This window comes from Anas platyrhynchos, chromosome 4, assembly GCF_047663525.1.
Source record: "Anas platyrhynchos isolate ZD024472 breed Pekin duck chromosome 4, IASCAAS_PekinDuck_T2T, whole genome shotgun sequence".
Lineage (NCBI taxonomy): Eukaryota > Metazoa > Chordata > Aves > Anseriformes > Anatidae > Anas > Anas platyrhynchos.
In genome coordinates, this window is record NC_092590.1 from 7157412 (window position 1) to 7183915 (window position 26504).

The 26504-nt window shown below is 40.9% G+C and overlaps 1 long non-coding RNA gene across 4 annotated transcripts in view; it reads right to left on the bottom strand.

Moving 5' to 3' along the window:
* Nucleotides 1-392: 392 nt before the first annotated feature.
* The window catches only part of LOC106016804 (uncharacterized), a 62411-nt gene continuing 36299 nt past the window's right edge, over nucleotides 393-26504 (bottom strand). For 2 of the 4 annotated variants that reach the window (XR_002401683.4, XR_005265775.2), the window contains 3 exons: nucleotides 20138-20205; nucleotides 10023-10090; nucleotides 8046-8717 (listed from right to left, as the gene is read on the bottom strand). This is a non-coding gene — a long non-coding RNA (uncharacterized lncRNA). Of the gene's footprint in view, nucleotides 1294-5972; nucleotides 7524-8045; nucleotides 8718-10022; nucleotides 10091-20137; nucleotides 20206-26504 lie in introns of those variants that run through there. The other 2 variants (XR_005265777.2, XR_005265776.2) reach the window with 2 other exon arrangements.

Consider the following 26504-nt stretch of genomic DNA (forward strand, 5'->3'; position numbering starts at 1 on the left):
TGTTTTTCCGTATTCCATGAGCACCGAGCTGAACGTGGATCACTAAAAACAGTGCTCTGAGGGAAGTTCACGTTATGTAAGAGAAGACCAAAAAATTCTGCATGTTTGCAGCTACATGGGGGTAGATAAAAGTGGCAAAATAGGTAATTTCCATGACACATATACATGTATATGGGCACTATCCCTGATTGACCTTGGCAACATTTCAAAGGGAAGCTTTCAAGGATTAACTGTTCAATCAATCAGATTTCATGACATACACCAACTGGCTCCACAAATGAACTTGCAATCCCATTGCAGAAATAACAATTAAAAGTTTTAATCTGTTGTTAGCTCTTGCACCAAAATGCGCACGGAGAAGTTGCAGGCTTTGGCAGAGACAACCCCCGGGTTTTAGAAACTCCTTACCAGCTGCTGTCTGCAGCAAGAGTAGACTGTGAACAACTCACATAGGTGTTTGGAGATACATTCGTATGTGAGGGCACCCTTCTGTGTCCTTCTCTGAGAGTGCTGAACCACAGCAAAAGCCAGTTCACCCCTTTTGTGGCCAGAGAACAAGATCCTTCCCCAGGTCTCCTTGGCATGCACATTTCTTCCCAGCACTCCCATCGAGACCAAAAAGCTGCATACACGCAAAACATAGAGGTAAGAAGGAAGAGGCAGCCTGAATAGACATCTTGAGCATGGAACGGGGTCTGCTACATTCCTAGAAGAGCAAAATTGTACCACACCAAGGCTGGAGGTTGCAGTTGTAGGCACAGTCATACTGAAAAGACAGTCCTACCCCCAAAAGGGCTTGAAAACAAAAGACAGAAGCAAACAGGTACAGAGAAGCCAAGAAACAATGCCCCCAAACCAGTTCCCAAATGACAACAGCTATCAAACAGATGGAAATACAAGATAAAGAACATGATCTTCTACCAACACTTCTTTTAGCAAGTAACAATTTTAACAAGAGGGGAAAAATCAGCTATCAATTCAGCTCTGCATTACTGCCTCAGTAAGAACGGAGCCTGTCATGACTCAACAAGGTGTGCTTTATTTTACACATTAAAGTGATGCAACAGATTTCAGGCGATGTTAGCTGACATCAGGGTAATCAAATGCGTAAGTGCTTTGTTGAGTGAAGGCCAAAACCCACATATTTCATTGCAAAACATTTGAGTGAGATCAGGACAAGCAATGACAGTCTTCTCATGCTCAGAGAACCCACACAGCGTCTCACTGAACCCAGTCACCCACCAGTAACATCCATTTGGTATCTCACATCTTCAGCTATTTCTAAGGCACTTCCTAAAAAAAAAATAAATAACGAGTATAGCTTATTGCAGAGATGGAGAGAGAGGTTTGGAGATAAAAATAGGTAAGAGTAAGACTGGGATGCTCTGGCCCCAGACTGTTCTTACTGTAAAATCTGACCTTCCAGGTCATGGCCAAACTCAAAGTATGAGCCTGGAAAAACCTTCCTACATTTCTGCTTTAGTCATACCAGGATATGGAGTATATATACTTATACATGTATGTATATATATATATATATATATATATATATATATATAAAAGATATGTATATATATAGGATATATATATATATATCTCATATATATCACACATACATGTTAAATATATATATATAAAATGCATCAAATACCTTGTAATAAGTAATATGTAATTTATCTGATTTATTTTTCTTTAAAATATTAATAATCTTCATTTTAACACTTTGTATCAAATATCCTGATGAAAATAGATTAGCCAAAACTTGATATCTCTATTTGGTTTGCTTCCCGTTCTACTAGGGCTGCAGCCATAGCCAGCAAGTTCTGGGTAGAAAACTATTTGACCTGAGCAGCAAGCAATCATTCCCAGTCCTTAACTTGGCCTGGATGACAGGTGTGAAGTCACCTTGGCCTACAAAATGACAGGTTTAGTTTAACAGCTTTGCCCCCATACTTGTAAGAAAAGTCCTGAGGACCCTCCTACAACCTCTACAGCTACAGCTTCCCCCAGTTTTCTGTGGAGAGAAAATCTGAACAGCAAAACATCCTCTCCTCTGTAGCACTGGCAAGGAGATCAGAAGCTAAGTCAAAGCCCAGGAATGAAAAGAAACCTTTTCACTACATTACCCGTATATTTTTATGCCTATAGTTGATACATTAATATCAATTAAAGTCACTGCAAACCCAAAAGGAAGAGACATTGAGCTACACCATTTTAATAAATAAGGAGTTCTTAAGCTAAAGGCTTGAAGCACGAGTTTGTGTTTTTAACAGACAGAACTGAAGAATCATGGAAGAGATCAAGCTGGAAGGTGTCTCTGGAGGTCATTTGGTCAAGCCCCTGCTCCAACCATGCCCATCTAAGAGAGGAACCATGTAAAGGAAATTCAAATATGCATTGATTCTTCAACCCTTTGATATCCACAATTAAATGAGAAGTTTACCTCTTTCTCACAGAGTATATCCACTAACATTTTCTTATTTGAGCAATTGTTTCACTCATGCTTTACCATCTCTTTTAAGGTGTTAAATAGTCAAACAGTAACGATGCAGCCTTTGCCCCACACTGCTTACAGTCTGGTCTTAGCTAAAACTTAAGTGAAGTAGTTGAAAAGCTCTGAAGCAGACTTCACGTCTTTTTAGAAGGAGAGCAAATAAGACAGCCAGAATCAGGGTTCACATATACATATACACACAAGGAATAAGGCATTTTTCCTCACCTCAATATATTTTCCAGCTAAATGTCTTCCAGTAAAAACAGTGACCTATTGTTGAGTGATTTGCTCAAAAACTGTTCTGCTTAACTGTATTTAAAAAATTAATGGGATAAGTTCATTCCTCTTGTAATTTTCCTTAGTTTCCAGTCTCTACAGCCCAGACACTCAGGGAGGGGGAGAAAAGGAAAAAAGATGGGGAAGAAATCAAGAATATTTGAAGTATACTCTTTGGCAAAAGCTCTAGATCAAACTGATAAGCCTGCAGACTGCTGTGCATTCTCCATCACAGTCTTTAAAAAGTGAAACAACCATATCGTACTTCCAAAAATAATATTCAGAAAATAAGACTCAAGATAACAACCCGATTTTATAAGAGTCCCAATAGTTTAGTCAGAAGAGAAAACCACTGCCTTGTCTTCCTGCTGTGCTTTTCTTGTCACCTTACCAGGCCTAAAGCCTCTGTTACTGGAGAGCAAAGATTTTGAAATTCTCATTATTACACAAGACAAAATAACATTTCTTGACATGGCAGAGTAGCTATCCTTAGCTTTCCACTAGTGCAAAGAGCACCGCAGTGGTACAAGCTGTAGTTTAGCTGAGAAATCCCCCAACCAGGATAAGTAATCCTTTTCTCTAGGAACACAGATGCCTTTTCCTGCAGCCCTCCTTTGCCTTCCCTCGTACACCCTCTAATGTATACAGCTAACCTTCTGATTCACCTCATCAACACTCAAAATGCTGCAAAACCAATCATTTTGCTCAATTGTTACTAGTTTTTTTTTTTTTCTTTATATTCATGAAGAAAATGAGACACAAAAAAGTGAAGATTAGTCAAATAAACATGCTATGGGTAAGGAAGGAATACACTTATCTTCTGACCCCCGTCTCACCTGAAACTTCCTTCTAAGAGGTTTTCACTCTGAACCTCTTTTGGAGAGAGGATAACCAGAGAATGTTAAAGCATAGTAGCTCCAAATAGAAAGGAAAGGAGGAAAAGGACGTGTGCCTAAGACACCAGCCCAGCCAGAGCTTGAGGTAAAGCCTAAAAGGTCTGTGCCCCAGCAGTCCTGTGGTTTCAAGCAAGAGCTACCCTTGCAAGGCGTATCTGTTCTGGTTCTGCCAAGGCCCGTGCACACTGCTCCATTGCTCCACTGACTCTGGTGGAAGAGTAGGGCATCTGGAGATTTTAGCAGAGCAGGTAGAAAACACAGGCGTCAAAGTTATATCCTTTGATGCAGCTTTCCTTAGTTCACTTTACTAACAAAAATCTCACATTTTAAACAAACAAACAAAAAAAAAATGTCATTAAGTTTGCAAAGTCAAGCATTCAAAAATGCATGAAAAGACCATAGTTTAGGCTTTCAGGGCAAATTAAATTAGTCTCATCTCTTTTCAGGCTCATCTCTTTTTTAAGCTGCAGTCTTTCATTACTTTTTTTTTTTTTAAAATCTACTTCACCTCTCTTCTCTCCCCCAAGTAAGATCAAATGCTGCTCACCAATTCTCAAGTAGAAAAGCATAAAGACTCTAAAAGTTTTCTTTTCCAGCAAAGTAAGATACGAGACATTTTCCTTTCATAACATGGACAAAACAATGTCATTTTCTGTCAGCTCATTCAGAGAAGTGACTGATTTAAGTTTGGCTGAAATTCTCCCCTGCCACCAGCTCTCCCAGACAAAGATACCTGTCTGGAAAATCTCAGCCTAAACTATTTAAGCTTTGGCAGAGTTAACAGACAGTTAAAAACATGACCTTCTGGCTGAAAGCGTCAAGCAACCTTAAGCATAGGTAGCATTAGCAGCCCTGTCCATCATGCAAACAGAAGAATGAGATCCTAATAATCTGGACTTTCCACAAAGCAGGAAGGAGATTCATTAACGGAGTGAGGAATACATTTAATGCCTCTTCCAGCCAATGCAATGGCATCCTTCAGTAACAGGATTGACAATAGATATTTGCACATTTCCCTGCAACAGTTCTGCCAAAGGAACTTGGCCCTGGCCTTCCAAAACTTGTCATACCTTCAATTACACTAGCCCAGCTCTGGGAAGACATAAAATATTCCCTTCTTTGATGAATGCTAAAGGAATTCCCTCTATCCTCCTAAACTACAAATCTCAATCTTAGCAACAAAGAATTATCCAAAAGCTTGTTCTTACTTTAGCGTTATTCAATTAAGACAGCTATAACATTATCAACATTAACAGTTTAGTTTTTAAGAGAGAGCACTGCTACTTTGAAAAGATTACAGCAACACAAGCAGTAGGAAGTATGAATCTACTGTTCAAGCAGCATACAAACATAATGTTTATGTCAAGCAATGCCACAGAGATAAACCATGCCCCTAGTCTCCCACTCTCTGGTTGCATAAGAGGTCCAAACCGTCTGCAATAGGCTGCCAGGTATTTGCTCCCCTGGCCAGGGCACCCTGAGAGCTGCTCCACACTGCTACAGCAGGGGGGAATGACCACAAGCGGCTGGTGGGCTGGCAACAGGAACAGCTCATTTAGTGCTGTTCTCCCACGTCCTCAGACTGGAAAGTGGCTAAGTTAATTCAGCAGTGAGCAGAGGGGAGTATTTTTAAACATAAAGCTCATCAGTCTGCCCTGCTGGTATTTCCCAGGCTGAGGTGCACCTCCCCATCCTGCTCAGGAATTTGCATCATTTATGGTCATCCCCCACTTCAACGTTGTGACAATAAAAATAAAGAAGCAGGTTGAACTGGCTTGGGAACAGATTTACAGCCAAAACTTCCTTTCAAACCACTTCTCGCTTTCTTGTGCTCCCTCCCCTCCCACCAGGATGGTTCAAGTTCACAGCCTGGGCGATCTCCTTGCCTGCCTCGTTGCCTGCCTTGGGATGCCAGCCGTGAAATTGCCCCCTGCCAGCATCAACACAGCCCAGCAGCCTCCGAGCTGCTTCGTGTAACCACTCCCAGGCGGCCACAAGGTCATTTGGTTGAAGAGGGAAATGTTTGGTTTGCGTTAGCTAAAATTAGTCGGCGGGTGTAAGGTATTCTTATACTTTACTGTTAGAAGCTTGAGACTAGCTGGATGTTCTGCATGGAAAATTATTAATGACAAGGAAATATCTTCCTTTGAAAAACACCGTGTCCTCCACGTGGTCCTGTGCTCACAGTTGTCCTACACAGAGTAGGGTTATAAACACAGGAGGAAGAAATTTTTATTATATATATGTGTGTGTGTGTATATATATATATATGTGTGTGTGTGTGTGTGTGTATATATATATATATATTTTAATGCAAATTTTGTAACAATGGCCCAAATAAATGCTAAGTGGGAACAGAGCTCTGTTTACGATCATTGATGACCAACAGTTAACATATTGTGCATTTAACTTTTTCTGTAACAGAAAAAGAACCTTCAACTTTTTTTCTTTCCTAAAGCTTACTCAATTATTTCTGCTTCCTTTAAGAATGCAGTTATATAAGAAACTGTATGTGGAAGTGAGGGAAGTACATGCACTGACCATAAGAAGAGAAAGAAGTAGCCAGCACTTAATTTTCTTTGTGGTGTAGTGTCACATTTTACCACCTGCAGCCAGATCATGCCGAGGGTTTGCATAGCATAACGTGCTGCCTCCCAGCCCACGCAGAGCGTTTGGGCTCTGCACGGGGGCAGTTCATGGGAGAGCTGCTCTCTAGGCGTGCACACTCACAAATCCCAGAGCTGGTTCAGGCAGCAGCAGATTTTCTCCCATTGGCCTCTGGCTGGAAAGCCTTTGCCTGCAACATGTGCCAGTGGGGCTCACAAACAGGGCTGGTGTCCTTACATTGACATAACTGCATGTTGATGTAAGCACACTTTTCACAGAGCTACAACCTTCTTTGTTCCCTAGATGTATGTTTTGTTTTTAAAGGGGCACACAGCAGTCCCTTACAATTAGTGCCTGACATTTATAAAGTAATTACTTGTTATTTTGCACGTGACAAAAGCTGAAGATAGATGGGCAGCCAGGTTTCTGTTCCTGCAGCCCACCTTCTCTCTGAATTGTATCTTCTCCCTCTTCTACAATCATTTTCCCTCATCCTCAGTGAGCCCTGATCCATTCACTTTCCTGCTCAGCTGACTGGGGAATTCAGCAAATTCACACCTATCTCTGTCTTCTATTTGGAGATTCCTAATTCTTCCTTCAGATATAACTCATTTCTGTAGCTCAGGTCCAAGGCTGTTCCATCCAAATGGGAGACATGAAGGCTGAGAAATAATTTACAGGGTATATTTAATATGATTGCTAAATATTGAGGGATTCCACCGATGATACTGCAGCATCCTAACTTTCAGCAAGGATTGATAACCACTGTGTGGGACACCTCCCCTACATTGTCATAGACTTGGGACAGATTTTGCACATGGGATGCTTTTGTTTTCAAAAGTAAGCATGAAGTAAACATTTAGGCCATCCCTAACAGACAAGCTAGCTCATTTCTCCATGAATTTCAGTCTTGTCTTAAAAATATATTATTACAACAATGAAGTAATTCTGCACAGGACAATCTGGTGTTTGGGATTAGCAGTGCTAAACCTTTGAGAGCTGAAGAGGCACTTCATTATGAGTACAAGTGATGAAAAAAGCAGCTTGACAGACTGGTACTGGCACTCTGGTACAGTAGTGCACTATTTTTTGACACAAATTAAAGTCTTATCTAATAATGCGAAAGCATAAATTAATGGTTTGTTATTTCTATCCATTCCCCCCTTTGCTTCAGAGATTGATTCATTAAATGCAACTTCAAGAACAAGCAGATATATGCCTGACTTTTCTCCAATTCACCAAACACAGAGCTGTAAAGAAAAAAAAAAAAAGTCAAATCAAAGTTTCCTATCTTCCAATCCATTTCAAGACTCTGCATGGTCTAAAGCATGTCATAAATATCTCAATTAGCAAAAACTGTGGGGATAAAGCTGCATCCCTCAGTCTTTTGGCATGAACATAGTATACTGTAACTCTAAGTAGCGGTTACTGCACCGTTAGCATGAAGTTAGAATTACATCAATAGCACCACTGCAAGAAAAATCAAGCCCTGGCACACCAGTTTGCCCTTATCAGCCAAGCTGCCTGCCTGGGCTCTCTGTTAGCTGCACTCTCAGCCCCCCAAAAAGCAGATGCTTGCAGTCCAGTCTTCCTTACAGAGTCTACCCAGAATTTGGCAAGATTTGGAGAGTCTTAAATGGTTAACTCCACATCTGCTTCCATATGTTGGCATTTATTTAATTCTAATTGAAAAAATGAAAAGCTGTAAACTGGATGACAAACATGGACATCAACTATTAATGTTCCTCTTCATTTGCCACGCAAAAGAAGAATTCCAGATTACTACTTTATTTTTAGATATTGCTTGCTCATAAGCAGCCTTGTATCCTCCTTTGTGGGTTTTGGACTTGAGCAAGTTACACCACAGACTGCATTTACATTTTGCAGCTGCTCTAGGTATAACATTTTAATGTCATTTTAAAGGTACCGATCTTTATATTCTGCCAGCAGATGTGCAAAAATAGTATTTATTATTGTTTTCAGAAAGAAGAAATATGTTAAGATCATTCTCTTTGTCAGAAATAAGTTACTCCTTAGGAAAAAAATAAATAAATAAAACAGATGATAACTACAAAAGGGGAATGAAGCAATGATAGAGAAGTGCTGATGTGCAGCTGCTGCTCTCATCGTCTTTGAGGCTGCTGGAGGGAGCTATAATGGACAGGCAACTTGACATATGCTCTTAAATGCCACTCGGCAGAAACATGAACCAGTGGGTTCTTGTTTTACACATGTGGGGAGGTGAACTTGCCTTTGGAAGTTTGGCAAGACTGACGTTAAAAATATTGCGTGTGCTGGGGAAAACGAACAGCAACAGCACAGATTTCTCAAGAATAAACAGGATGAGTGATCGCTAGGCTTCCTTTTCCACTCTGAAGGTGTCCACTAAGGGTCCAGAATTAACCAGATCACTGGGAAGTATAGCCGAAATCCACATCTGGGTGCTGAAGTCAAACCAAAGAGAGCAAAGTCACAATTTTTTTCAGTAGAACTTGTAATCAAGCAGCGGCACAGTTATCTCCTGGCATCTCTCCACACAGACTAGATACCTTTTCAGGTTGCCTGCTCTGGTTTAAAAGTAAAATCAAAAGTTATGGAGTTCAACATATACACAGTGAAAGGGTAAAATATAATGGCCTATAGCAGCCTATAATTCAAGGAACCTTATGTAAATCATCTCTTAGCCTCGGTCTGTGAATGCTCTCATCAAGTTCAAAGAGTAGAGTAAGAAAAAAAAATTAAGGACAGCTGCTCCTCTACAAAACTATAACAGTGCAATTTATTTCTCTTTTTACTTAAGCGACTTCACCTACAGAACATAAATAGTCTGGTCCATAGCACCTAGCCATAAACCTAACTCCTTGGGGCATAGCAGCAAGAAACTCTACTAAAACTGAGAAGTAGCATCCACCCCAGAGGGAACCCAGGCTATCAGTCTTCTCTTTTAGAAATTTATTATTTATGGCCTAGTCTTATTATAGCAACATTCTGCAGATTTTTTTCTGTGTCAGAGCATTTAATAAATGCTGTATATTCTCAAACTATAGGTGCATGGTATCAATAAACTATGCAGTGAATGTAACCTTTGTCTTCTAACCCATGTTTGCAAATGACTTTCTAACATTTCACCGAACAGGTGAGAAACACAAACTGACACGCAAGTAATGCAGCAATTGGACACTCCAGTCTAGATTTTAAGACTTCAACAGGGGCTCAAACATATGAAAGAAGCTATTGTAGCCAGTTAAAGTAATCCATTGAAGATAAGTAGCATTTTAAAACACATCATCTGAGAATATTTCTCATTTCAGCTGTGGGCAGGTTTTGGTCCAGAAGCAGGATTTTACACTTTCAAAGCAAATACAACGAGCTAACAGAACAAATAATAAAATGCATCTAATTGAATCCCTCACTGCTGAAACCAAATAAAGTCTTCTTAATCATGCCAATACCTGTGATCATATCCACTTTGGTGACTATTGAGTCTAGCCTCTTTTTGTTAAAAAAACAGAAGCTAGCCACACACAGCTCATCACAATATAAAGTATATATAGAGAGAGAATATAATCTCAAAGCAAACTCTCTGCTACAGTATCTCTGCAAAGAGAAATAATACTGAGGTGCCACGGCCTCCTCTCAAAATATGCATGAAATTGCCACTGACATCTGCTGGGACTCAGCACACAGCAAAAGAGCAGGATGTGGCCTCATGAAGCAAACTGCTTCGGAGTGCTTGATAAACAACGTACCAGCCCAGGGCAGAGCCCTGAATGTCTTGCTCATACAGAACGCCCACAGGTCAGAGGGAGAGCTTCATCTGGAAAAGGAGTCAGAGTTTTATGCTATTAAAAGTTAGATTAAAACAAACAGATGTAGACTTGCATTTATTTCAATTCATTTTAATCATTTAGGTTTTAATTTATTAATATGAAAAGTGCTTTCCTTAAACAAAATATGTTAAATGTTACAGCAACGGACTATGGCCCCTTTTCCTTGTATTTTGCACTTATTACAGGCTGAGTAATATGAACCTAACCATATCCTTTCCTTTAAAGCTAAAAAAAAAAAAAATAAAAATAAAAAAAAAATCTGGATATTCTCTCTATCAGCAAATAAAGATAAGAGCAGCATGCTGAAAATGCCAATTTTACTGCATATTTCAGGATGCGATAATACACTTTTCATAGCAAATTCTCTTTTCTGTATCCAGAAATCAATAATTTAACTTTGTTTTGCTCTTTTCTTGCAAAATGTTGGAATTTATAGAAAACATTAATTACAAAGCTGTCTCTGACTATTACTGCAAATTTAGCATGTCTCATGGAGCACAGAAGTTGTAATTATGGCTTAGTGGAAAATGAGTAAATAGCTAACTATTTGTGGTGGGAGAGCTTTCAGGAAAAATAAACTTATGCAAGTCCACATGAAAACACTGAAAACAAATTGAAGAATGTGAAACAAGAGCATTTCTACCTAAGCAAAGGTTCATAATCAGCCAAGAATTCCACTTGAAGGGCTGGAGCCTACAGTGATTGAATACATGACATTTACAAATAAAAGCAGCTGGCTGTGAGGAGTCTCTTAAAACTAATCAATTTTCCAATACGTTTTATTATGGTTGTCAAAAATCCAATGCTGCAGGTTAGTACCATGCAGCTATCAAAAACCCACCATGGTGGCTGCATAATCTTTGCTTATTTGCAGGTCTGACAGTTTGCCTTGATTAAAATAAGAATACTTCATTAAGAGTATTAAGCATTGCCTTCTGAGTTATGTAAAGTTTATGATTTTTCATTTATGCTTTAGAATCTTAACCACATTGTCTCACTTATGCATAATCCATCAACCCAGGTGACAAATAGTCTTCTATATTTGCACACTAGGAATATACAAGGAGCATACTGTATTAGCAGCTGAAACTACAAACGTCACTGTCAATCAAACCAGCTGGCATAGGACCATATTTCTTGTCACCAAGAGGCTTAAAGCAAAGAATCTGTGCCTAATTCTCTTAAACCTTACAGGTCAAAAGGTTTTAAAATTATTTTTGACACCATTTCTTTGCTTTGTCAACAGGCCTGAGTACTTTTTAACATGTAAAGGATATCAAAAAGCTGCTCATCAGAACAGTCTGGCATTAACAATTTATGGGTTTAAAGTCCAGAGTGTGCAGCAATCCCACTGGCATAACAGCACGCCTTTCTGTAACGAAAGGATGGAGATGCGGCTGGAGGGCCGTAACTTTTATTAACGCAAAACCTCCGAGCCTCCAGGCAGCCAGCCCTCGCTGAGCCAAAGCCTCCTCGCAGCGCAGAGCGGCAGTGCAGCGCCGAGCACCCTGCAGGCCCTGCCACACAGCCACCTCCCTCCCTGCTTTTCTCCTCCTTCAGTGCCCCACTTCACTTCCCCAGAAACCCCAAGCACACACGGCACATCCCTGAGCTTGCAGCAGTCTCATCCCTTTCATTTCCTGAACTGCTCTGCTCACAGGAGGTGACAGCCACCATTGAAAAATTGGGGCTTTTCCAGGCTTTTGGGAGCCCAGCTGTTTTAACCTCTCTCAGTTAAGGTGCTGTTTTGCAGCAGGACCCCAGCTAAAACTTTGCTCCTGTCCTGATGGGCCAGCGGGAGGAAATGCAGTTCCTTCCCAGCAGAGATCACAGTCCAGAAATTGTGAAAATACTGAATGACTGAAAAGCAATCCCCCTATGCAAACTGCTGGCTGCAGCTCTCAGGGACTGTCGCCAGCCTCTCCCGCTCTCTGCCTTCAGGATACAGCCCCTGTGCCCTGGCAAGGAGTGGAGGAGCCATGTGATGGGCAGTACAGCGCTTCTCACAGAGCCAGCTTGGGCTGGCATGACTGGGATCCGCCACCTAGAAATCCCTACGCAGCTCCCATCCCCATTTGCCCGGTAGAGTGAGCCTAGGTAGAAGACAACCAGGAGAGCAGAAAGCTTTCTGGCTAGAGAAAAGCAAGAGAACAGACTGGGGTGACAGGCTCCACAAGCAATGGGAAGCTTACATGGTGAAGAGGAGTAAGGTGAGATTTGAACGACAACAGGGATGAGCTTGAACGTGGTGAGGGAAATTTTGAAGTTTTGAAGAAAAAGGAAAAGAGATGATGGAATAATGATGTGGGTAGAAAAGACAAGATACAAATCAGTGGAAGGGAAGGACTGAGGGCACAGAATAAGACAAAAAGAAGCAGACCGTGTTTACACTGAAGAGATCATCAGGAGGAGAGCCCAGTACCTGGACACTGCCTTCAGATGCCAGAATAAGGAGGAGCACTGCAGGAAGCCTGCAAAGTTCGCTGCAGGGACGTCCATTTGCCTTGCACCAAGGTACATCCCAGGACTTGTTATAAAGGTTTCCCCTTTCTGTTTCAGGGTACAGGGATTTGACATCGTGTGGTGTGAATGGTGTTCCAAAACTAAGCACCAAATGCAAGTTTGCTTCTTGCACAGGGACAGAGCTGATGGCCTGGTGCCACTGAAACCAGTGGCACAAATGCTCTAGGAGAGGTGGTGGTGGGATTGGTGCTCTTGTCCCCACACCTCTGTCCTGCTGCAGAGCAACCCCTGCCAAAGAGGACTTTCTTCCCCCACCTCTAAACGAACAGGCACCATTTGCACAGATTAACATCAGGGAAAGCCTGGGGTCAAAACTTCAAAATAATAAATTATAAAAGCAGTAATAATAATCAGCCTGGAGGACCCCAGACCTGCTGGAGCAGGTACCTCCACGTCCTTCTCCACCCTTAAAAGAGTTAATTCTCCTGTCTGCCAAACCACTTAGCTCAGACACTGGAGCAGAGGGAAGAGGAGGAGGGAGGAGGAGAAAAAAACAGGGAGGGTAGCCAAGATGACAACTCCGTGCAACCCCCGGAAGTGCTCTGGGGCTGAATTTTGGCCCGCGGCCCAACGCTAGCAAGTACCACTGGCTTCGACTCTATTAGATGAAATATTATCATAAGGTTATATCCATTTTCCTCCCTGCGCTGTATGTGTGCACTGAGTCTGGTTTTTATTTTGGTTAAGGGCAAGGACACTGCATTCAACAACCCAAACCCAACCTTCTGATTAAAACAGTGTATTTCATTACAACATATGCACAGGGACATAAATATCTAAATAAACATGGGTTTGATAAAAATTGTCATGAAGCAAATCAAAAGGGAGACAATGAGCTGCAGAGCACTGCACACAGAGATCATGGCTCAGCCTTCCTTAACTTTACCCTTCCCTGGCTTTAACAAGAAGCTCGAGCCTTGGGTCCGCAGAAAAATTACTCGCCACTTTTAGACCTCCCTTCCTTTGCCCTGCCGTTTTGCTGTGTCAGCTTGCTGCACTGAAATTCAGAAAGCAGCACAGCCACAAGCTTCTCACATCTCCCTGTAAACTAAGAGATGGGCACGAATCTCACCCCTGGTTCTGACTTTTGTAAAGGTTGCAACCTGTCTGTCAGGATGGGATAAGTGATAGATAACAGCCCATCTGAAGGAATGGGGAGAGGGAATACAGCACATCTTCCATAGTGGGACGCAGCAGAGATGAAAGGCAGAGATACAGGATTCCCATCAAAAAGAGAGGTGAAAAAGATATAAATGTCTTTGGAACAGAGACTGCAAAATTCATGAAAAGCAGCAGAAACAGAGACTCCTAGTGAGAACAGAAACAGTCCAGGAGAAGAAAGACAGCAGTCCTATGACGAACCCGTTCCAACTTCAACAAAAGGAAGTACAGGAATTTCTACTATTACTGGAGAAAAAAAAAATAAAAAAAAAATTAAAAAAAAATCTGATGTTTACAAGGTAACAAAAACACCACTCTTGGTGGTGAGTTATGAAGTGCAACTCATAATTTCTGAACACTGTCAAGGTTTTCCTCTCCTCCCCTCTAACACATTTCTTTACCATCTTTCTCTTCCTATCCCTGGTTTAATTAAATCCTTTTTTTTTTTTTTTCCTACAATGTTAAAACTCCAGTTGGTAAAAACAACCCTCCTTTTCACTGAAATTGCAAAGGTCTTTTCAATCCTTACTTCTCTCTTTTCCACTTCTAACAACTCCACTGAGTTCTAGTGTGCTCCTTTCATCCTTATTAGGTGACATTTCAGATTGTTCTGCTTTAGTGTAATGCAAGCGTACGCTTTTCTGCTGATTTATGGCTGAATGTATATATATTGCTTACAATAGTATGGTTTTATATGCAACATAGAGCTGCTTTTGGTCCCTCTGATCTCTCTTCAAGAACTGAACGAGGGTACTTTTATCACATTGGAGGAAAGGATAACAATACATCAGTAAAAGGACAATTAAGAAACAACCGAGAATTACTTTCCTGTATGCATGTACAGAAGAGCTGTCGGGGTTTAGAGTTAACAGAAAATCCAAGGAATTCCCTAGAAACTGGGAAATAGATTATTGGTCATGTGGTGCCTACTTGAGCTTTAGAGATTTATGAGGGTCTCCCCCCAACCCCTTTTGTGGATGCAACCAAGTACATGTCCCTCCTAGATGCTGACTGCACCTGGTGCCTTCCAGGTTTTCCCTACAAAGGTTTCTCTTAGTAGGGAGCTCTGACTGCTTTCAACCCTCTTTCAGCTAGAACAGCTGTAGCGTAAGGCACAGAATTCTTTGGAAACATTTCCCTTTCTTACAAAAGGTACCAAGAAGTCTCACGTGCAAGAAAAACAAGTTACAAATAGGCAACATCAGGTTTCAGTAATAATCCCTTTTCCATTGTCTGACTAAATCTGTCTAAATCTCAGGCCTTTTGCTTGTCTGTGTTTTAGATGCTTCAAATACAGAGCACACAGAGGAAACTCCCAAACACAGGAGATCTGAAGGTGGTAGGCAATGCAGCAAGGCTGTCAGACTTGTTAAAACAGATTCGACATTGATTCAGTGTATACTTTGAGGGGGGCCCAGGAACAGGCTTTTATCCAAACCTACTGAATTCTGGTTCGATCTGACGTTTAGGCTGAGGTTTGGACATGTTCTTATTTTTTTGGGAGTGATTCATCCAAAACTTTAAGTTATCCAGGAAAAAATGTGGGATTAAATTAATCCTGGATGTTAGCATTTAAAAAGGAAAAACCATGTTTAATATGATCTGAACAGCAGTAGAAACCTGAAGCCACAGAAAAATGATACATATATGGGAACAATAGCACAAGTTATTAGGATCAGCGCGTCTTAAATACCAAAACGCATCCAGAAACAGCATTCAGAAGAGGCATCCTGCATTGGACAGAACTGGCTAAGAAAGTAAATCTGATAAACCTTGCCAGCACTAGGACAGAGTTGGAGCGATAGGTGCTTCGCCAGGCATGGACCAAATTAGCCCCACTAACCCAGCTGGATGCTCCAGAACAGCTGCTTCTGGTTGCACACGCAGTACAGGCAGGCGAGGAGACCCTGGTCCCATTTACTCCTCTACTCACATCCCCCAGCAACCCACACAGCAAAAATAAAAAGCTGCTGCACTTTCTTGCCAAGATCCCAAACTGCGGGATTTGAATCTGGGAGGAAGGGAAGGATGAGAGGCAAAGCGAAGCCTGCAGCTGGTTTGGGTCTCGAGTGGGAAAAAATGGAGAACCTATAAACTATTCTATTCTTCAAGAGAAGATGGGCTCAGGAGCTTGGAAAGAGATTTCTGATTGTGCTGGAAAGATTAAAATGATGATAACAAAATAAGTTTCAGAAATGGAAAATGGTCTGGAAAAGGAGTCTCCATATCTGCATATCTAATCTGCTTTTCTTCAGCTGTCTAACCAAATGGCAATTCTGCACTGTAGGTTCCTATTAGCAAAATCACAAGGAAGGATTGGGTGCCAAAACATTTATTTCCACAGCAAAAGGCACATTAAGTGTTGAAAAAATCATCAGTTTTGTTGATGTTTACATTGTGAATAGTTAAGCTGTGGTAAAGTCTTAAGCGATCATTTTTGTTATGAAAAGCAATGACAGGACATTTGTATTTTGAAAGCATCTGAGTTTATCAGATTATGATTTTTAGCATACTTGTGGTCTTTCCCTAGAGCATATTGTTTGTGTGTGCATGTGCAGCTCAAGTGTTCCTATCCAGTTAGCCAGAGCATGCGTGGAAGGAGTTACTTTTATTTTCTAACAGGGGCTATCCCTCTGCACACCCTCCTCTCCCCAGCTGAGCCCCACAAGCCACAGTCCCCACAGGACCTCTGCTCCTGCCCCAGACCAACGACAGGTAGGGCAGCCTTGAAACCCAACTCAAAAGCTCAAAACCATTCAGAACTACTCAGGTTTATGTTCCCTTCCCACCGAGCCCTCCCTGGCAGTTTGTCTGAATGCACCCACATCAATTCGCTCCAGCTTCTGCTGCTTCAGTGATGTGTGGGCTCAGGGAAAAATAAGAGAAACTTTATCTGACTCTGCTGGTGCTTGCAGAAAGTTTTTAAGGATCCAACAAGTCAACACAGCATAACGAGCCATGCACTGAAGATCTCGAGGCAACTCCGAGCACAAAGGGACCATCATCTTTTCCTCCATACATCACCACCTTATCTGGCCCTTCAACAAGCTGCCTGAAATGAGGGACTGAAACGGCCAGGCTGAAAGTCCTGGTCCCGTATGAGATGAAGGAGGTCACCATCCTATTGCCTCTAGGTGTGTGCTGAGGGGGGACAGAGGTTGCAGTCTGCCACCCGACAGGATGCACCAGCATCTCAGGACAGGCTGAGAAGTGCACATGCCCCGATGCAACTTTCCCCTGTTCCTCTTTCCTCTCAAATAAATACACCACTGCACTACAGGACTTTTACCCAGAAAGACTCCAAAGCTCTGCAGGCTGACAACGTACAGGGACAAAGCCCAGCTGCTGCACAGACCTCTTGCAGAGGAATGCACTTCCATGAACATTTCTGCACACGCCTAGCGTGTCTTAAACATGGAGGGGTATAACCAAAACAGACCCCTTCCTCCAACCTGTCAAGCTGCACACATTCAATGTGCAATTCTCAGATCTGATTCCTTCTCCAGGCTTCCCTCCTCCTGGCCCCAAATCCTACATGTGTCCAGCTGAGTGCCTTAACTGCTTTCTTCCTCACTGTGCAAACCCATGTGTCAGCAGGAACTGCCTGGCACACAGAGCACCCAGTATTTTGGGTGACCAAGTGGGAGAGAGGCGGCGCCATCTTCTAGCTGGAACCCACAGTCATGAGGGCCTGGTAGAAGGCAAGTCACCCAGTTATGGTTAAGCTCCAGTGTCCCTCCCTGTGCACTGCCCCTTGCCAACCACACATCCCCATCACCATGCATCCATCCAAGCAGGAGCTCACAAGGAGCGAGGAGGCATCCATGTCTCCAGAGGAATGCAGATCCATAGTCGTGGCACTGCAGGAAGGAAAGGACTGTGCTCCCAACCCTGCTCCAACACCTATTTAACCTATTTATCCACTCCCATGAAATGAAAGTGACACACCACATAGGTTTTGTACTGGTTTAGACAGTGATTTTACAGACTTAAACCCAAATGAAACAGCTAAGAAGACAATTTATGCATTTCCCTTCTTGTATATGAATAAATAATTGTTGTAACAGGTCCATTTCTATAGCTTAGCTAGACAAAAGCTGCATCACTTTATGGATACAGTTAAAAAAAAAAAAAAAAAAAAAAAAAAAAAAAACTTCTTTACTTGGACAAGCATGGCTCTAGATGAAATTCTTCTGAAGTGAATTTACTGTCAGCATAAAATGCAGGTCACCCAGTGGAGGAACCAGACCCAAAGATCTGAATAGTTACCCTACATGATCAAGAAAAGGAATCCCTGCTCCCATCTTTGCCATCCACATTCAAAAACACCATTAGCCAAATGCTGCCCAGAGGCCGTTTCTCTGCCATACACTTTCGATGGCCATTGTGGGAGCACGCAGGTCTCCCCGCCTGTCCCCTTGTCCCAGGAGTAAGGCAGAGCTGGCACGTTCCTGCTTTCAGGCCTGTGTGCTCTAAGGGAGCTCTGCAAAATTGTCCCTGACTATTTAATTGGGAAGTTTAGCTCTATTCTCTTTAGACACTTCTGTTAGGACTGCTACCAAGAGCTCTCTGGGTGAGTAGTTTTAAGTACTACAAAATGACAAACAGCAGCTACTTCGAAACTCTGATTCTGCCACCCTTAGACATTTAGGCAGCTGATAAGCTGTATCACCTCTTGTGCAGCATACCATCATCCCAACACTCAGAGCCAGATGAACAGAACCAAGGCAAGTCAGAGAGGGATGTGCCCCAAAGCCTGTGCATTGGGCGCATCTTCTGAGATAATCTTAGTGGATAATAATTTTAAAGTACACATACAAATAACAGTCTTAAGGGCTAGAGCATGAAAAATGAATTTGCAGGTGTTTACACATGGAAAGCTGTGCATACAGAAAGGAGACTGTGACGAGACCCCTTTGCAAATCAGATCTTTATGGAATTTCAGTAGAGAAGTAGGAAGGGGCAGGTTTACTTCCCCTGACCTCGTGCAAAGAGACCGGGTGAGGGAGTGTTGTTTTTTTTTTTTTCTCTCTCTCTTTTGTGTGTGCATACAGACACTTAGTGCTGGCATCCAGAGAGTGAATTGAAGTAAAATTTCTATAACTTCCAAAATCCTTCAATATGTCAGTAGCAGCATGGACCACATGAAGTGCCAAAACACAGCTGTCCCGCTACGGATTACTTTCCTCTCTTTGGTTGAGAAATCAAAAGGTTGCTTTTCCCCTTTGTAACTTAGCCAGTGTTGGGTTGTGTTCACCCCCAAAAATCAAACAACTGCTTTCTTCCAGCTTAACTGATTTTGACTTTTTTCCCCCTTGATTTAAAAAATTGGAATGAAAATATAATTTCCAAATGTACTCTGGTTTGACCTAAGTTTCATTTGGCCTGTTTATCCCTCACATGCAGACATCTGATATTCTGAATTTGCAGTGAATTTACACATTACCTGCTCATAGAGAATCACTCAAATTTTACAGAATTTTTATAAATCCCTCTGTTATTTCTTAAAATCCCTCTATTTGTAAAATCAACGGGTACAAGGACAAAGCTGCTGAGTAAGGGAATACAGTAAGGAAAGCACCTTCCACAGGGTTGGAATTTGAAGCATTTGAGTATGTTTCATAGCAGAAGCAGCTAGAAACACCACAGAAAAAAAAAGTTACAGAGTGGTCTACACAGCAGATTGTTACAACAGCTATTTTTCCTTATATAAATTCAAAACCAATAGGTTTATACAAATTTGTTGGCACCTGACAAATTCAAAGTTATCCAATAAACATTACCATGCACTATGTCATTACATTAAGAAATTATACTCTGCAGGAAATGAGAAACCTGGGCAATATTAAACTGGAATAGAATAGCAAGATATATATAGGTGGATATGTGGATATACAGCTAAAACTGGCAACTAATTTCAGAAAGTTACTAAATCACATCCTACAAGGTTCAAGACAAATTCTGGTTTAAAAAAAAGAGAGAGAGAACTTGATGAAACAATATTCCACAAACTGTTTCTTGTTTCTTACCAAAAGAGGCAGTCAACTATCCCAAACTTGAACAAAAATCAAATTATTAACAAGTGATTGAGAGAAGGGAATAAAGAAAAAGAAAAAAAAAAAAAAAAGGATGACAGAAGAAAATTTTGACTTTTTGCAAAATACAAGTCATAATCCTCTCAAGTCTTTGTTACCTTGCATCTCCCTACTAGTGACATTCTTTCATTTTGTCTCATCACCTGGAAAAGATTCTATTATGGAATGACTCCGTAAAGAAAACTTAAGGGCTATGAAGCAGCTGAAGAGGAAAAAACAAGCCCAAATCCTCACAAAGAAACCCTTACCACTCACCTGCAATGGCGTGAACAACACGGCTGGTGAAGTTTAAGATTTTGGTAACAGGTCTTCATATCATAATCCTGTCGAAAAAGAATATATGAATGGAGAATCCCATTTCTTATGGATCATCTCAGTTGGACACTAGCTAAACACTGAGCTTGGAAGGCACATAAGCAAGAAAAGTGCAGTAGCAATCTGCGGAGAAAAAAAAGGGCGGAGGAAGAATTAGGCAAAGCACAGCCCTAAATCACTGAGGTTTACATAATCAGATCTTCAAAATGGCTAACTTTGAAAATGAGAAGACTCTAAGATAACCTAACAGGAAGGAAAGAAACAGAAATTGCAACTGAAAATTAGAAGTTCCAAAGAAATAATTAGTTAAGCGGGTTTAATCAATTAAGAGAAAAACGGACAACTATTTTGCCAGTTCAGAAAGGGCAAACAGACTTAGAGAGGAAGCATGGGGAAAAAGGTAGGTTTCTTCTGGCTTAAACCAAATGTTTAAGGACTGAGTACTGGAAAAAGATGTGGGATCCAGACTATTTTTAAAATAAGTTGCAAATTTGAAATGGTGCAGGGAAGAGCCACAAAAACCTTCTAAAGGCTGGAGGAAATGTTCAGTAGACTTTAAAAGCTCAATCTGTTTGGTTTACCAAAGCAGAGTATACTAGCATCCTCACTGAAATAAAATATACAAGATCGTGAAGGACTTGTTTTTGAACTAATGGTAAAAGTTATAAGTAGTATCTTGTAAGTAAAGACAGGCAAATGCATATTTTTTTTTTTCCACAGAGAAGATTGATTAACCATTGTAGCAACTACAAGAAATGGAAAATTTTTCATTTCAAATCAGTGTTTTGTGTTCAAAACCATCTCAACTGTTTTGGGAAGCTATGTTTTCACTTAAAAAAAAAAAAAAAAAAAAAAAGAAGAATGGGGGTTGATACCTGTGTATTGAGAGTGAACCTACATGAAGTTTTCTGTCTTAGCACAACACAGGCTGTTCAACCCAGTCATATCATAATCTCTCCTGACCATTAATCCTGTGCATTTTGTGCCTGCAGCTCTGGTTGCATGTCCTGTAAGACCCCAAAACAGAGCTTCAGAGTAGTGCTACTTATGCCTAAGACTAAGCCACATTTGCTAACCTTTCTTTCCCATTTCTCACTGCTGGCAGATTAAATATTACCCCTTTGCACTGTACACTCAAATATTATTTCGCTTTTTGTATACAGCTCCTTATTACATGATTAGTGTTACCACATGTTTCACACCATATCTCTCCGGTAATAATGACGATGTTAGCAGAGTTGTACTGTCCTCCATCTACCCTCTGCTTCTATGTAGTTCAAATCAAAATTTGGAACATTTCTAGGAACCTAACATTGCTCCAGCTTTTGAAGTTACAGTCCACAGAAGCATAAGACCTAGATTTCATTAGGTCTTCTTAAACACAATGCTGAAGCATGATCAAATATACCTAAACTGCCCTGTTTAAACCACTTTTAAGACTTATTAATAGATGGGTCCCACAGCCTGCAGGGCAGCCTGGTAAAGACCAGAATTAATCTGTGTCTTGGGGGCTACATCACCAGCTGGTGAGAACAAGCACTATTCAGTGGGCTGAAGGAGTCACCAAGCTACAGGACAAGGTCTGGCATGCAGAGATTAAGATGCCTGCCGTCCAAGTAGCTTCAGTCCCAGAAGGCGATAGCTGTAACTCTTGGTAGCAATTCTGTCACACACGCATTCCCCCACCAAGGAAACAATCTGAACCATGCAGAATAAACATCTCAGGTGCAACTCTACCTGCACCTTTCAAGACTGATCTTTGCATAGGTTAGCAACGAATACCAGGCACTGTATAGCAAAACATGCTGTTTGCTGAATGACCTCAGCATTTCCAGTTTCACACTGTCATGTTTCTCTCTAAAACAGAGAAGTTCTACTATTGTATTTCATGGGATGCATCATTCCTGTTCCCCTGACAGATGCTCCATAGCACCCGGGAGAAGGCCAGCTATTGTCACCTAAGTTCATTCATTAGACTTCAGTGGAAAGGTCACATCATTCAATGGAAAGCTATCCCTCAAGAGTTAGTTTTGCAGTTCACAGAAAGGGTTATCCCAAGACCCATGCCACTGTGTTGCATACTGCTTGTGTTTTCCTTGTGCCTCCTTGCCCTGTCATCGTTTTCAGCTGGTTTAATTTGTGCCCCCACGATGAATTAGAATCTGAATACTCTTGCTCCTAATTACACTGTCAGCACCAGCAGCCAAAGAAATATGGATTTAGGTGCTCTGATTTATGCCACAGCTGGAAGAAGCAAAACCAAGCAAATTGAACGAAACACCTTTGGAAAACGAGTAGCAAGCTACAGAAAGTACAACCAGAGCCCCTAATCTACAGAACTGCAGCAGAACAGCAAAGTCTATGACATATGTCAATAAGGATATACAAGCGTCCTTCACAGGATTTACAATGTATATATTAAGAAGCTAGAAGGATTTAGCAAAATTGCTGTACTGACAACCTTAAAGCTAACTGCATATGTTTTGACATCATATATGGTGTGGCAGGATACCACCACAAAGAGGTTCATTCCAGACGACTCATGCCAGTGTTTTGAATAAGATATGATTTATATTTACTTTTGTTGTGTATTTTTACTAGGGGATAAATAACAAAATAAAACATGTCACATTTTGTTTATTCTTTTTTGGCCTTCCCAGCCAAGCATGCTCTCAGTCTGCAAACATTTAACATTTTCAGCATCAGTGCTTTACCACAGAAGACATCTGAAGGTTATCCTCTTCCCTTTACTCTAATAAATTATATAACTCAAAGGTTGATCAAAGCACTCTCTCAACTTGAGCAAAGTAATGAAAGAAAACTTTAATTTAAAATCACTTAAATTTCCTCAGCATTGAAAATGCGGGTATGCATGGGGTTTGTGTTTTTTCTTGCTGATTTTTATTTATTTTTATTTTATTTTTAAATAGGCATAATCAAATTTTCTTTAAAGTTACCAATTAACTGCTGGCTGGGAAAGGGCGCAAGCCATATGGAATTAAATTTCTCTTTGGAAATCATATGTTTGCATTCCTCCTATATGATGATTTTTACCACACCAGAAACTTCCTAATTAATTGCAACCTACTTCACTATACTGAAACAGATGCAAATAAGTATTTCTCTAGTCATTATAATCATTCCTCACTAGGCGTGTGGGTACGAATTAAAGGAGGGCACTAGAAGCCTTGAGCACCTACAGACTAAACTGCTTTCACCAGCTCCTGCAGAATAACTGCAGCTTTTCCCAGTTAAATGAAGGACAGAAGTAAGATTTAAAAAAAAAAAAAAAAACTGCTCAGAGGGAAGTCGATGCTTAGACAGGCCTCTTTGAACATCCTACCTGAAGCAATCGACCTATTACAGAAAACGGTTCAAAGGGATGAGATGCAAAATATGACCATGGAAGAAAGACTTGAAAAAAAGTCACCCTTGCTGTGTTGTGCTTCAGAAACAAAGGGATTTTATCAGAACCTGAACATTTGGGAAAATCTGCCAAGTGATCGAGCTTGGTTTTAAGTAGAAAAAGGCTGGCAGGATCACAGGAGAGCTTATATTATTGGAGAACTTAAAAGTGAGAAAAAGTTAAAGCAGAAAAACCCAATGAAAACAAAATACTGGAGAATGAAATGTGCCCAGGAGAGGCACATGTGGCCTAGTGCCAATCATCATCATCTTGAAAGATGGTACTTATTAAGGAGAGAATTTCATACTCAAGAGACTGTTTTGGAGTAAACTGTGGAATCAGGTAAAGGGGAGCTCAGATGATTGGTATCACCACTGGAAAACACAATAGGCTTGCTAACCTGCAAATATTAAAAAAAATAATAATATTTAAATATATATATATTAGAAAGTAAAGAACTAGGAATTAACAATACTCTCCCTGTCTAACTCTGCCTTAGCATCTATTTTCCTATCTAGAAGTCATCAGCTGTAAACTACTAGTCTGCAGCCCGAGTAGGACTTTCTCAGGCATTGGAGGTTGAAGGCCTGCAGAATAAATATCTGGAATTCTGAAGCCAAACGACCACGGCTTTTACTACATAAAGGTAGCACCCTTAGTTTATGCAATACCATTAAAAGTGAACCATGACTTGCAAGATCAGAGCTTTTAATGCAGTGCAACCCCAAAAGGAAAGCAACCTCCTGTTACACAGCCTACGGCACTTTTGAAAGGAGCATTATTAGGTTAGGAAAATTCAGTCAATGTGATTGGTATGAATATCTGATTTTTAGATCTCTTAAGGCACTGGATCAGGATTTGGGAAAGCTGCATTCAATTTCTGTCTCTGCCAGAGACTTCCTGTGTGACCTTGGGAACATCACTCCATTTTTTTGGGCTCATAAGCAAAACACAGATGATATTTCCCTGCTCTGCCATATATATGCCAGCTGTAAATTCATACCACAGCTGCTGCAGCACCTTGCACCAGGTTGTCTCAGGCTCTGTGGAAGATGAACACAAATATTAACTCTTGCCAAGTCTTTTGCTTCAGTGCGTGTGTACAATAATGGTCGCTTCCATGGGCATGCTTAAAGAAAAAGTGCCTATCCTGCTTTAACAGGCAATCATTTCAGAACAACTCTAGCTGTTTTAAACCTCTTCATTGCTTCAGGAAGGCAATGTCTCTCCTACAGTGATTTAATAACTTCCAGGGAAACGTATCTCCAATGATTTTGTGTATTTTAAAGGGGCAAAGCTGCAGGCAACCAAGAGAGATGCCTCCTTTTCTGACACCACACAACTTTTTACTAATTCCCTCCCCAAAACTATTTCTCTTTCAACATATGCGGTGGTTGGCTGGGAGCAGAAGTCATCCTTGCTTTAAATGGACACAATATCTGCTCTCTAGAACTAAAACTTAAATTGATAGTAAATCCGTATAAAGGTGAACAGCCATTTTGTCAGTTGAGTATCTTGCCCCAGCTAGTCTTCTGTTCAGCTCCCTCTTCACAGAGCATGTTCAGGACTATTAAGGGCTACTCCAGTGCTTTGGGATTTGCAATTGACACAACTCCTCCTCACACTGCAACAGACTCTCACTTTCAACCACTGACACATCCCATTCCCCACCATCTGTGGCAGGGGCTGCATGAGCTTAACAGCAGTGTCTTTAAAAAAAAAAAAAAAAAAAAAAAAAAACAAAAAAAAAAACAACCACACCATGTTTAAGAACATCCAACTGTTCCACATCTGCACTATGCTCAGCCAGACCGAAAATGTGTTCTGAGTAAGTGATGGAAACAGGTCAGCGTAAATACTTGGCAACAACAACAGACATGGCAGTGTCCCGCTTTTTATTTCAAAAGCTAGTACATAGCCTCTGTAATGGAAAGAAATCTCCGAGGACAAGGTGATTTGCTCCAGATCGCCATTCAGACTGCCTGTTTTGATGTTCAGCCCTAGAAATCTATTATGTAAACACACCTCCCCAGAGGTAGGATTTATATTTCTTCATCTGATGATCAGAAAGGTCAAATATATTTAATTTCTTCAAGTGACATTAGATCTAATGGCCTATCATTAGCATTTTGAGCTGCTGTCACTGAAGCCAGGCATTTTAACAGCACAGTCACTTCTCTCCTCCCCATCCTTTTCCTTCCTTTAGGATGCTCCCAAAAAATGACAGCAAGCAAAATTATCAGTGTAATCGTCTTTGACTTGTACTTGGAGGGAACCTAGCTTATTTTTCACACATAAAAGCTACTCAGCTTGTTTGAACACTAAGGACAAAGAGAGCAAAACCAGATAGAGGTATTTTGCTCTTGGAAGCAGCCCTTAAAAATGTATAACTTCATGGTAGTAGGGGGATATGGTTTCAATTCTAACCTGGATCAGACTCTAAATATTCTGACATAGATCAAGCAGAATTGCCAAAACATATTCTTCCCTTTCAAAACATTCCATCGGCTCTGGCCTCATTAGACAGTTTAAACGCTATTTCATTTTAAAAAATTAAAAATACAATGTTAAAAGTAGGTTACACTGAAACAGCAAAAAGATATGGAACGGTATTACAGCTCCACCTTAATTATTCTTTTATCGTATCTTAAAGAGCACAAGAGTGTTAGCTGTCAATTTAGATTAAATTTAGGTGTTAACGCAAATGATTCACTGTTACATTTACCAGGTTCATTTCTAACAGTCATTCTGGAATTACTAGAATTGTTTTCTCCTCAAACTTTCAGCCCCTTTTGTGGCAGGCTAAGACAGCTTGCTGTACACACCACTAGGAGAAACCCTTCAAAGAGGGCCACAGCTAGTCCTCCTTTAGAGTGGGATTGGACCAGTTGACTGTCAGAG